The sequence below is a fragment of the Pteronotus mesoamericanus genome, unplaced genomic scaffold (assembly GCF_021234165.1).
Source record: "Pteronotus mesoamericanus isolate MK-2021 breed Mesoamerican mustached bat unplaced genomic scaffold, CSHL_Meso_final contig_291, whole genome shotgun sequence".
Classification (NCBI taxonomy): Eukaryota; Metazoa; Chordata; class Mammalia; order Chiroptera; family Mormoopidae; genus Pteronotus; species Pteronotus mesoamericanus.
In genome coordinates, this window is record NW_026555124.1 from 879,679 (window position 1) to 891,719 (window position 12,041).

Below are 12,041 nucleotides of genomic sequence, written 5' to 3' on the forward strand. Positions count from 1 at the left end.
TCTGTATGTGTTGGGTGGGGTGGGGGGACCCAGCACCTTTGAAAATATTAGAGCCCTGTGTTGTGTGTGCTGTAGGATGTGGGAGAAAGATGCAGGGAGTGGAATATCAAAAACTAAGGAGTTGCCCTTAGCATGGAGAAGAAACACTCTCTCAGCTGCAAGTGATTCTTAGCAAGGAGCTGCGTGGGGACAACCCTGTCACCTTTGTCCCTTCTCCTCCTTGAGCAGCTGTGTTCAAGAACCTTTGTCTTGCCTGGGTTACCCTGCCAGGCCCTGCAGCTGGTACCCTGGGTGGCCTCAATTCCAGCCTGGGATGAGCCGGGCCAGGTGACCACACTGCCCTGTTGGGGAACAGAAATTGCTTTGGCCCCTGAAAGCAGGTTGTATGCTTGCAGTGGGTGAGGTATCGTGTGTTAAATCTGCAGGGCACAGATTTGAAGGGCCTTTGGGAGACAGGAGGCCCTGGGTTCCGGCTGTTCTTACTTTTTCTAGGATCCCTGCCCCATTGTTTTCAGGGTGTCCCAAGCAGAGGTGGACTCTCTGCTGGGGTTGTCTGCTGAGCCCTTGTGGTTTTACATTCCAGGGCCCTTGACAGTGACTCAGCTGGGAAGCCCTGGCCACACAGAGCACGGCAGGGCTTTGCATTCCTTCTCCTTGGGGCCTCCACTGGGCTGTGCGCGGATCTGGTGCAACTTGGGTGATGAGGTATGGGTGGCTCAGGTGTTTGCCTGCATCTGAGGCAGGGAGGCAGATGAGATCAGCCAGCCAGCCAGCCTATAATGTGCCTGCCATGGATAGCTTTCTAGCCTTGTTTCAAAGCCTTTTTAGTGGAGCAAAACTATGGGTTTTACATAGGATTGTTTGAACTGAAGAACTTCACACTATTCTTTCTCTTGGGGCAGAAGGATAGGGTTGTCGTGGCGGGGGGGTGGGGGCAAGAAGAGAGGAAAGCATGGGCGATTCTAAAATAAAAATTTGAGAGAGGAAGAGGAAAGGGACCCAGACCAGGTAATCTGGGACCAGTTCATCAGAAGACACAGGGATATTTGACATCTAGTATAAATCTTCTAACTGTGTAATTACACAGCATTTGGAGAGTGAATTATTAACAACCTGATTGTCCATAACAACCATTGAGTAAATACACAGTTACAGAGTGCCGAAATTGTACAGTGAACTGATGGGCCAGCAGCCACTTTCAAGGGACTGTAATCATGTCTTGGGGTCAAGGCTGATCTGGAGGCTCCTTGGTTAGTGAATCATTTACTGAAGAGACCTCAACGACTTCAGGAAAGGAAGGTTCCCCTGGTCACTGCTGGATCCACGGCCGCTCTTCCAGCTAGGTCATTTAGAATAAACAGCTCTCTAGTGGGAAGAAAAGTCCACTGAGCAGCCCTCAATTTCTGAGTATTTACTGAAGGCTCTTTGCCCAGAACGGTGCCGGGAGATGAGAAGCAGACAGTACAATCTTGGTTCTTAGAAGGCTTGGACTTTAGTTGGGGAACTGGTGCTGGCGGGACCATGGTGGCCACATGCAGCCCTGGGCCCAAGAGAAACGTAGCAGAGAGCGGCAGATAGACCGTGGCATATCCTCGCCATCCCAGCTATTGTCTCACCGCGGGCCTTCGTGCCTCTCAGACCCCCAAGTTGCCTTGCTCCCTGGTAGTCTCAGCGGGGCCTCCTCCCGGGGAAGTCCACAGCCTGCTCCACACTGGAGGAGCTGCCCCGTGTCAGCCAAGAGCCCCAGGCCATAGATGCAAAGTATGGTTTAACAAAAGCAGCTTTTGAGTAAGAAAGCTGAGTGGAGTTGTCCCAACCTGTCAACTTCAGATTTCTTTCCTCCTCTCCATAAATCAAAAAACGGTTGGTGGAAGGGAGGGACAGAAGCGTTTCATTTTCGGATTTTGTAAGAAAATAAAATAAAATCAAAAGAACCTGTCCCACGCTGATACCTTACACGCCAGGTTTGAGCCTGAGGCAAATTTTTGTGGCCGTGTAATAAGCCTCTTTAAAATGGTGACAGACCCTTGACTTTTTGCCTTGAATTACACTGATAAAAGACGTTTTATTGCATTAGAGCTGGGGCAGGAGTACAGGACGGTTCTTGCCTGGTCGGCCTCTTTGAAACGGTGTCAGCCCTGCTGTCCACACTCCCCACTGCCTGACAGGGTTTGAACGGGTTGGCGGCGGAGATCTGTGGGCCGGTGACAGACGGGCCTTTCTACCCAGCAGTCGAAAGTTGAGGTTCTGGAAGCAAAAGGATTTCAGCCTGAGGGGCTTGTTAGGGAGAGTGGAGTGTCTCCCGTTCCTAGTAGATGTGAGAGATCTTGATTGAAGAATCTCATTGAATCTTAGCGAGATTCAAAATGGAGAACGATCCTGGGGTCTCCTCTGTAGTGTGGGGTTACTTTAGCCCCCCTTGATGCCTGTGGAGAAGGAAGGAGGGGGATTGCAGACCCCCTGTGCAGTGAGGCCAGATCTCTGTGAGCTGAGTTCCCAGAAGACCTGTCCAGTGTGCAGAAAGGAGCTGACACGGTGCAGTTCTTGGTCGGAGGAACTTGGGGGGCAGGGGGTCTGATAACTTCAGGGGTTACCCCTGTGGAATCAACAGAATTAGTAAACCTGAGAACAGCCAGCAGCACCCACTCTGTGGCTGGATTGGGGCCTCTCGAATGACTGCAGATTATACATGTGGGCATTTCTTTTTTATTCAGGAAATTCTTTCCATGTTGGTCAGTGGTATATGTGAAGGATTAGAAATGGGATAAAAAGCCAGGAAAATAACCACGAAGCCAAGAAAATAGGCCTCTGATAAATAGGCTGTGTCTGCCTTGCCTTTGTTCTGTGGGAGTCTGTCAGAGAGGTTAGGGCTGAGGCCCGAGCTGGGCTGCTGTGTTGTGCCTGGGAGGGGGGAAGGTGTGGAGGGACTGAGGGGACAGTGGCAGAGCTGGGGGAGCTTGTGGGCGGGCAGAGGCCTGTTTCTGAAAGGACGACTCACTGCCTTGGGACAAGGCCTGGCCTCACATCAGCAGAACCCTCCTTGATTCAATCTCACCTCAGGCGAGAGGGCAGCCTAGTTTTGTTCCTGAAGAAATGTCAGAGCCTGACCTGCTAGACCATTTTTTTTTTTTTAAAGTGTGTAGAGCTTTGAAGCCTTAAATTAGTTCTCATAATTTTTCTGAGCAGTTCTGTGTTATCCATAGGACATAATAGGTTTTCATTCTGGAAAATGGCCAGTTCTAGTTCTAAGAATCTCTTGGTCAAGCTTGTCACAGAGCATTAGGCCGGCAGAGTGTGCCTTCCCCACGTCCCCCAGCGCGCACACACACACTACTTTATAGCCCCAGGGAGGCATATAAGTGTCTGGGAGACTAGTGCCCTGGCAACACACTCTGCCTTGGCCCGCCCCCAAGGGGACCGGAGGTGAACGGTGACGAGGGGCAGAGCCTGGTCCTCAGGAAGGTGGGCAGGGCGCTGAGTTCCAGCGCTGCCCTCACGACGGCTGTAGGACGCCCCTGAGAACTTCCATGTCATGGCTGGGAGGTGGGGTTAATACCTTATGTCGCCCCACAGGATGGCTGCGGTGCCAGAATGTGAGGACCAGGCTTTGGGAAGCAGCAGGTAAGGCGTCCCACAGAGGCCAGGGCGTACTTCCTGAAGAAGGGCCAGACTGGGAGGCCGAACAGAGCTTTCCTGAGGTTGCCAGACTCCTGGGCCCTTTACTGTGGAAGGGTTGCACAGACCATTCATTCCTGGGAAATAAGAGCAGAAAACTCCCCTGCTCACCGGGTGGCAGCGCCGCCTGGGCCTGCTCCCATCTTCCAGTCCTGCCTCCCGTCTCCACTCACTCCAGTGGCACGCGCGCCCCACCTGGACGAGGTCCCCCCACAACACCCACAACACGGGGAACACCGGCAAACATCAAGGGCCTTTTTATAAGTGCTAAGCTTGGTTCTCTGACGCTTATTCTGGTATTTCCTTGAGACCGATGAAAATGGCGAGACAGAGGCATTAATTATATTTGTTGTGAGTCGATGCAGATAAAAAGGCCCAGGGGTGGCCTCTTCAGAGGAATTTGGGAGTTGCATGTTCTGTTGGCTTTGATAGACAAGTCCTTCGCTGCCCTGGCTGGTGTTATCAGAATTAAACGTTTGCTAAGCAAATGGTCAGTCTCATGGGATCCATCTTGACAGCCCGAGTGCCTTTTTATCCCTTCAGTTGACAGTGCTCATTCCACAGGCATCTAATCATACTTACATCAGGAGAAGCTCGTGTGGCTTTCAAAACTTCCCAGGTGTCTAGGACTATGATTTTCCACCCTTCTCTTCCTTCCTCAGGTAGGGTAGAGAGGCGTGAGTGGAGTCTTTGAACATTTGTGTGAGGCTGCACAATGTGGTTGAAAAACGCCATCCGGCCCAGCCTCTTTCATCCCTCACCTCTTCTTCCATCCACAAAGGTGCTCAAGTTGAGCCCCACCTTAAGAAAGCCCAATAGACACAAAAATCTCACCAATGGAAACTGGTAAATTAGAGGGTGATTTTTCACATTACAGAAAGATTGTTAACTTTTCAAAAGGTTTCGCCACAGGGTTTCTTTAAATAGTGAGCTCCCCCACTGAATTTAAAGTGTTTGTTTACAGATCATTAACTACTTGACGGAGAGGTTGGGGAGGGGGTGGAGGAAGAAGCTCTTAAAAGGTAAACTCTTAGAAGCCCTGCCAATTTTCGATGAGCCTAGAAGGGTGATGAAACATCTCTGAAATCATGTTGGTTAGCAAATGTGATTCACTTTACAGAAACCCATGTTACATATGACTTTCCAGGAACCCCTTCACGTTGGTTGAGGGCAGGGACCGCAGGACACTGGCGTCTGCCTCCCTGGTTTGAGGTGGCTGGGTTAGAGCTGTTGGCTTTTCTTATATTCCGGTGTGTGCCCTCGTGACCAGTGGGTGCCAGGCTCTGGCATGAGGCCTAGCTCTGCCACTGGCCTTCAGGCGTGGGCAGCAGACACCTTTCCCCTTGACATTTAGCCTGAGTTTGTGGGAAGTTTCTTCCTGGTTCTCTCTGACCTTCAGCCTCTTTGGCTCAGGACCCACCTAGGTTTGTTTCCTCCTCAAAGCTCAGACAGGTGAGCTTTGCAAGACTGAGGCCCCAGGAGGGTGAGAGCTACAACCAGGCTCACACTCTGAATCTAAGAATGAACTGCGGGGCCGAACCCAGCCCACACAGGTCTGTAGATCCCTCTGAATCTCTGCCTGTTCACAAGGGGGCGCAGGCCCATCCCGACCGGCTTCTGGGGTGGCCCCATAGTAGGTCTCTTAACTGCATCCAAGCCTCCTGCCCTAAATCTGGTCCCAAGAAGATTGCATCTGGTGTGGGGAACAGGAAAGAGAAGTCATCTACTTAAAGCCAGTCTTTTTTATTTAAAGATGAGAAAACTTGGGCCAGAAAGGGGAAGAGATTTACTCAAGCTCTCGAACAGCTGGTGAGTAGCAGAGTTGGGGCTGATGAACTGGATTCCTGACTTTGTTCCAGCAGCGTCTCCAGAGGAATGAGTCCCTCACACCCTGAAGGAAGAGAAGAATCTGGAGAGTGAGATTCAGTGGGACTCATGGGGGAATGCACTGGGCAAGGGCATCTTTAAAAGTAGTTCCCCAATACCCACCCCCCCAAATAACCTGAAAAGTAACTCAGGTAGAGGAAAGCCTGTACACACATGCGCACTTCACTGTACACAAACAAGATTCTGGAATAAGGACTCAGTAGGTGTAAGGTGACCCCCCTGCCCTCCCTGTGGAGGAGAAGAGAAGAAAGAAGGAAGAGGGAGATTTTGGAGGGAAGGTCAGTCGATGATTGAAGAGACAAAGCAGTATAGGAAAAATCTCCACATTTCTTGCACAGTCATTTGTTGAAAATGTGTCAGCAAGTACAAGCCCATCTTAAACTTGCAATGATACATCTGAAATAGATTATTTAAGCCAGGGAGGCAGGATTGCAAAGAAGAACATGGCTATCAACACTTGTTTGTCTGACTCAGAGGGCTAAAACACAGGGAATTGCGCCTTAGCATACCACCCACCATTCATCAGGGGAAGGAAATTGAGGTGGGGGAAACCAAGCAGGACAGACGAATATTCAGAGTTTCACAATAGTCCACAGGGCTATGTCCCTGATTTTAAGAAAAACGTGGCATTTGAAACTATGAGTTTATGAAGGCTTAAGACGTCACAGAAGTCCTCAGAGGGTCACGTGTAGGCGGCATGTCCTCTGTTGTCACCCGAACTAATCAATGCACAATATTTTGATTTAAATGTCGCTGCCCATTGGGCTCCACTTACTTTGTGAACACTTTGGGCTCTACTTCTCTCTGGGCATCCATACCTGCATTTTCTCTTGTCTAGGAAGTCCTTTCTCTTGGCTCTCCAGGCCTGGTTCCTAAGTTATGGTGTCCCTAAAGCCACTCTCCTCTCTTCCAAGTGGAAGTAATTTTTCTTCTTTTGAATTTGTTTAGCAGTTTATCTGTACCTCTCTGGTGACACACTTTCTACACTGGAGTAGAGAGAGTTCTGTCCAGGCCTTATCTTCTCTGCTAGATGAAGGCTCGTGCAGCCTGGGTTTGAGTTTTCTTGGTGCTAACCACAGAGGCTGGCCTATGGCGTGGGTAGTATAGGCATTTGGTTAATAATTGTTGAATGTATGCATGATAGAATGAATGAATGGAATTTATCCTGGGTACATACGTTTTGCATAGTGAAGCACTCAGTTAAACAAAGAAAAAAAATTGTTTTAAGACAATTTGTCTTTTTATGCAGCCGCCCTTCCAGTCTCCTCATTAAGTTCTACTATTCTAAGGCAAACGTGTAATGTGTAATAAAAATTTATCTAATTCACGATCAAGTGAAAATACTTTGGGCCCAGAGCCAAAGAATATTATTGGAGTGAACTTTTTTCAACACCCTAAATTTAACCAGCTGGAATTCTTTTTTTAAGTAGCATCCTATTCAACCTTTTGAAATGAAGGATTTGCCTTTTAGCGGGAAATCTGCATTTCAACACAAAGATGGAACACAATGTCTCTGGCTTAGTTATTCTTCAGAAAAGCAAGCTCTCGTGTGCTCTCTCTCTCTCTTTCTCTCTTTTTTGAATTATATGCTTTGCTTATGTTAAAGACACAGATTGCAGAAAATTTTGTTTAGGCCTGACAGATTGGTAGCGTGCATTTTTTGCATTTTTATAGATAAAGGGGCATGAAAGATGTTGTCTCTCCATCCCCCCTCTTAGAGTGAATATGTAGGGTGAGAACTCTTAAGGTGAAGTTAGTAACGTGCTGTTTAGATGATGAAGGCTCTGAGAGGATAGAATTGGTTAAAAGAGAAAACAAGTGGTTGATGAAATTAAAGCCACTGATGAGGTATCAAGGAATATAAGAACGACGACCAAGTTTCAGTGAAGAAATTCTGTAGTGTGATGTCTCTAGAATTCTTTCTTGCTTTTGTTTGTACAGGATGCACTGTTTAAAGAGCGTCACAATTCGGTAAAACCTTAGCTAATAAAAAGGAGTGATGGAAAAAATGCTCATGGAAATGTTAATTTCTAGAACAAAAGGGAATGCGATTTTGACAGTATTGGAAGGTTGATTGAGAAGTCTGTTAGCAATGATAAAGCTGGCACGTTTTCATTTTAGACTGATGTGACTCAAGACATAGGCATAGCTCATGAATCTGAGAGAGGAGAGCTGATATCTTTTGTAAAATGAGAGTCAAGAGCTAGAAGGATGTTCAGTGGATTTGCTTTTGCTTAAAGAAGCCTCTCGTGCAGACTAGTTGCGCTGTTATTTTTGTGACTTGGATCTGATAATATTGCTAGAACTGGAACTGGTTCTTTCAGGGAACTTTACAAACTTTCAGGATGCATTTAAGTGTAGCCTAGAAGTCGGTTACTGGCCGGGTGGGGAGAAGACTAAGAGTCTTGGAGCTGGAAGGGGTGGTAACGGTCCTTTATTTTGGCCCGTCCCCAGTATAGAGATTCTTCTGTATCGTGGTGTGTTGTCATCATTCTCTTGTTGAAGATCCAGGGTGGAAAGGAGGTCAACCGCTTCAGAAGGTGGCCATTCCTCTTGGGAATAGCTTGACTTCCTTTGTGCCCTGTCTCATTGTAAAAACAGGGAGGTTGTTTAAAAATATATGTTTAAGAAAAAATACATATACACATATATGTCAGTGAACGGCAATCCTTTGTATAGCTCTGTACTCCTAGAGAGGCCAGGACATTTAATATCTGATAAAAGTTGGGCACCCAGGGCAGCCACTGTGTTGGAAATGATGCTTTGTGCTTAGCTGTTTGGGCACTTTTGTAGATGAGCGGTATTACTTGGTGATCAGTAGACAGTAGTGTAGATGTATTATACACCCAGTGATTAATTGCAGAAACAAATAGTATGCCAATATTAAAGGGATCTTTGAGATGTTCTTGAAGAAACCTAAAACTTGATTTAGTAACCTTAAATTCCAGGGACATCCAACTGAGCTTATAGAGGTCTGTGTCAGAAGTTGGTACTCAGTGTATATGGAAATGTAGAGGGACCAATGTGTAACATTAAATCAAAAGCCTTCCTTATTTGTTGCATATTTTTAATTACACTTGAAAAATAAGATTCATTATTTTTCACTCAGCCATAAGGAAACATTGCAACCTAACAATGCAAAGGGCATTTCTGAGGCCCCAAGGGCATGTGCTGGGTCTGAAGAGACCTTTATGAAACAGAACAGGTTAAAACACCTTACACCAGAGGAATCAAGGCATTTAAAAGGTTGATTCAGAAAAGAGCCACACCACCTTTGAGAGCCCAGAAAGGGAAACAGGAGTCCAGTTCTTGCTCCATCTGAGCATGAGCCACAGCTCCAACATTTAGGCTTTTACAGAAGCAGTGGGGACACCACCTGCTTGGCGTGAGCTGGGTGGGATGTCGTCTGATGCAAAGCGTGTTCCCTGCTTGATGAGGGAGCCAGGACCTCTTTCCTGGCCTGGTCAGCGAGGGAGGAGATTCCCAGACAGAAGGGATAGCAGCCTCCCAGTCCATGGGTCTCTGCCAGGGGAAAATCAGTGCTTCCAGCTTCCATGCCTCCATATACCCAGAGATGGCACCTGTTAAACTGGCTTATGCATCTGAGTCACCTGGAGGGCTTTTTAAACACAGACCTGCACCCTATTCTGATTCAGGAGGTCTGAGGTGGTGCGTTGAGAATGTGCACTCACAACAAGTTCCAGGCAGTGCTGATGCTGGGCCTGGGTCTGCGCTTTGAGAACCTCTGCCCTAAGAGTACTACCAAGGCGGTGCAGAGGCCATAGCTGGACCACCCTCCTCCTAGCCAGCCACGCGAGCCCGTGTCTCCCCGGGAGAGTGGCAGTGCAGGTGGGAGGAGAGGCCTCCAGGCAGGGATGGCCTGGGAAGGCAGAGCTGCACATGGAGGGTGATGGCTTAGAAGCATTAATTGTGAGACTTTACTCAGTCTAAACTGTGATGGAATAATTGAAAGCATCATAGCAAGAAGTTAAACCCTAGGGAGGTGCTTAAGAGTGTAGCATTTCCGGTTCCTGTGGGAATGTCGATGCTACTTACCAAGGAGAGCGCTGTGAATGTGGTATCAGTGGGAGACGCAGCAGACTCAGCTGGGCTTCCCCTCTGCCTGAGCTTGGACACTTCTCCTGGAGGAAGAGAAACCCAAGTATAAGTCTGTCTTACAAACACACCGTCAAAGGCTTGTTAGGCCGACAGGAGTGGTTGGTTTCTCTTCAGCTGGCTAACTCTACAGGGGAAGCAGAGCTAGAGGGTGAAAACAGGCGGGGTGAGCGAGAGTTGCCGGAAGCAGATCAGGTGTTACTGTCCCATTCTGAAACCAAGTCAGTTCACATGGACCTATTGAAAGGCTCACTCAACACCTTTGGGCTGGACTCTCACCCAAGAGGTTAAAAGAGTTTGTTTCTCCTCCTGAATCAGGAGAGAGCCCTCCTCACTGACACTTCTTAGTCAGTGAAGACCAGGGCAGGGATGGCAGAGGGGAGGAGACAGATAGATCTATCCCAGGAAAGAGCACTGGATGGAGAGTGAGGAGGCTAACTCTGATCTTTACTTTGTAGCATCAATATAGCCATGGGCCAGTCACTTAATTTCTCAAGGTCTTAGTTTCCCCACCTGTAACACGAAGGCGCAGGGTTGATGATTTCTCAGGTTTTTTACAACTCAAAAAACCCAAACCAACCCAAACCAAACCAAACCATGATGCCACATACTCAGCACTCTCCTCGATGAGCCCTCACTGTGCCACGTGGCCTGGCTGTGGAGAACTGGGCCAGGCTGCTGCCCCGAAGCTCAGCGTGCTCAGGGCCACCAGGCGTGTGAACAGGTTTGCCAACCAGAGGTGCATGCAAGTGGTCAGGCCTGGATTAGGCTAACAGTTCTCCTGTTTCTTGCTAGAGGCCTCCTGAGTTGCCTCAGGGTGTCTTCCCAGACTGTGGCAGGGAGTTTGAAATCAGACTCTCCCTGTCTAATTTTTGTACAAGGTCCAATGCCTTTGTTGCTTTTATGCCGGAGTCACAGAGGTACCTCAGTTGTGTGGGTCACCTAAGAAAAACATTTTAATCTCGGTGACAAGCACTTATTTAACAGCTAAGGTAAGACCAAATGCAAAACTGAATTCTCAGATTCCTCATCAAAAAACACGGACATAATCTGCAGTTAATTCTACTCTATACTCTCAATTCATTTAACATAAACAATCCAATGAAGACATACTTTTTTGAGTCTGGTCTTCCTCCTTTTGCTGGTTCGTTCTGCGGCATTTATTTTGTTCGGGGTCGGAGAGGAGGACTTGCCCCTATAGACGGTCTTGGCTGGGTGGAGCCTCCACCGCAGGCTCCTTTCACAACCCTGGTAACAACAGACTTAGGCTGCCCCATCCGTGGAAGAGCTTCCATGAGCCGCATGCCATTGTTACCCACCAGGTCCTCATGAAAGGAAACCTTGTGCTGGCTGCCCTGGCTCTTCTTGGTAATGTGATCTGCATAAGGAGAACAGGATGTATTTTACACTTGAGACCTGCTGTCCTAGAGTACAACAACACCACTTTTAAGTGCTCTTAATATTAAGCTAATGGAAAACATTCTGTGTTTACTCACCATCGAAGTCTGTTTTTCTTCTCTACTGCCTCCCCCAACCATCACAGACTCCAAACCTCTAGAACACACCAAGCGTCTCCTGCTCCATTTGTCCTCTGTTCTGTCTCAAGGTTGACCTCTCCATGCTTAGTTAGTGCAAGGTGGGCTTAGAAAAGCTGGGAACTTACCACATAAACCATATAATCCCCAGGTTCCACAAACCAAATATTTCCTTTCTCACAAAAATTTCAGTGCTAGAAATGCTTGATTTACTGCTAGATTTATGTTTTATTAGTGAGAGAAGTCATTTTTCCTCACCAGAGTAAACGAAGTGCAGTAGAATGGAGAAGGTGGGCCACTTTCTCTCGGTTTCTCTGTATTGGAAAGTTGGTTCTCTCTTCCCGTCATCTAACGGGAAGATTCCTTACCCTCGTGGTGAGAATTGGCCAAAGTTATTTTCACGGCAGAAGTCCCGTCTCTGTTCTCCACTGCTCTGTGTCTGTACGGGATGCACCGCTGATAGAAATCTAGAGTGTGGCTCAGCTTCGTCCTGAAATGCCCAAGGTTTCCCTGTCATTGAAGGTGCTGTCGTACCCACAGCCTAGGCAGAGGGGCAGTGGGACAGGGAAGGGAGAGGGGGACTCTGTTCCAAGAAGGAATGATTTATGAACCCGCTTTTTTCCTATTAGTATACTGTTTTGCTTGAGCTTGTCTACAAAGTAAAGTAAATGTATGCATGTAAACCAGCCTTGCAGATAAATCTCCCATTTTACCAGCCTATGGTAATATGACCATAATATTACCAGTTTCCCCTTGCTATTTTCACGTCTTATTACAAAACAATCAGCAAGCAGTAACCAACACATGAATGAAAGAACCACCCCCAAT

At 47.8% G+C, this 12,041-nt stretch overlaps 1 protein-coding gene across 9 annotated transcripts in view; it reads left to right on the plus strand.

The window, feature by feature from the left end:
- Positions 1-12,041, plus strand: part of BCL11A (BCL11 transcription factor A) — a 95,377-nt gene that overhangs the window by 67,767 nt on the left and 15,569 nt on the right. The gene's annotated exons all lie outside the window — the stretch shown is intronic.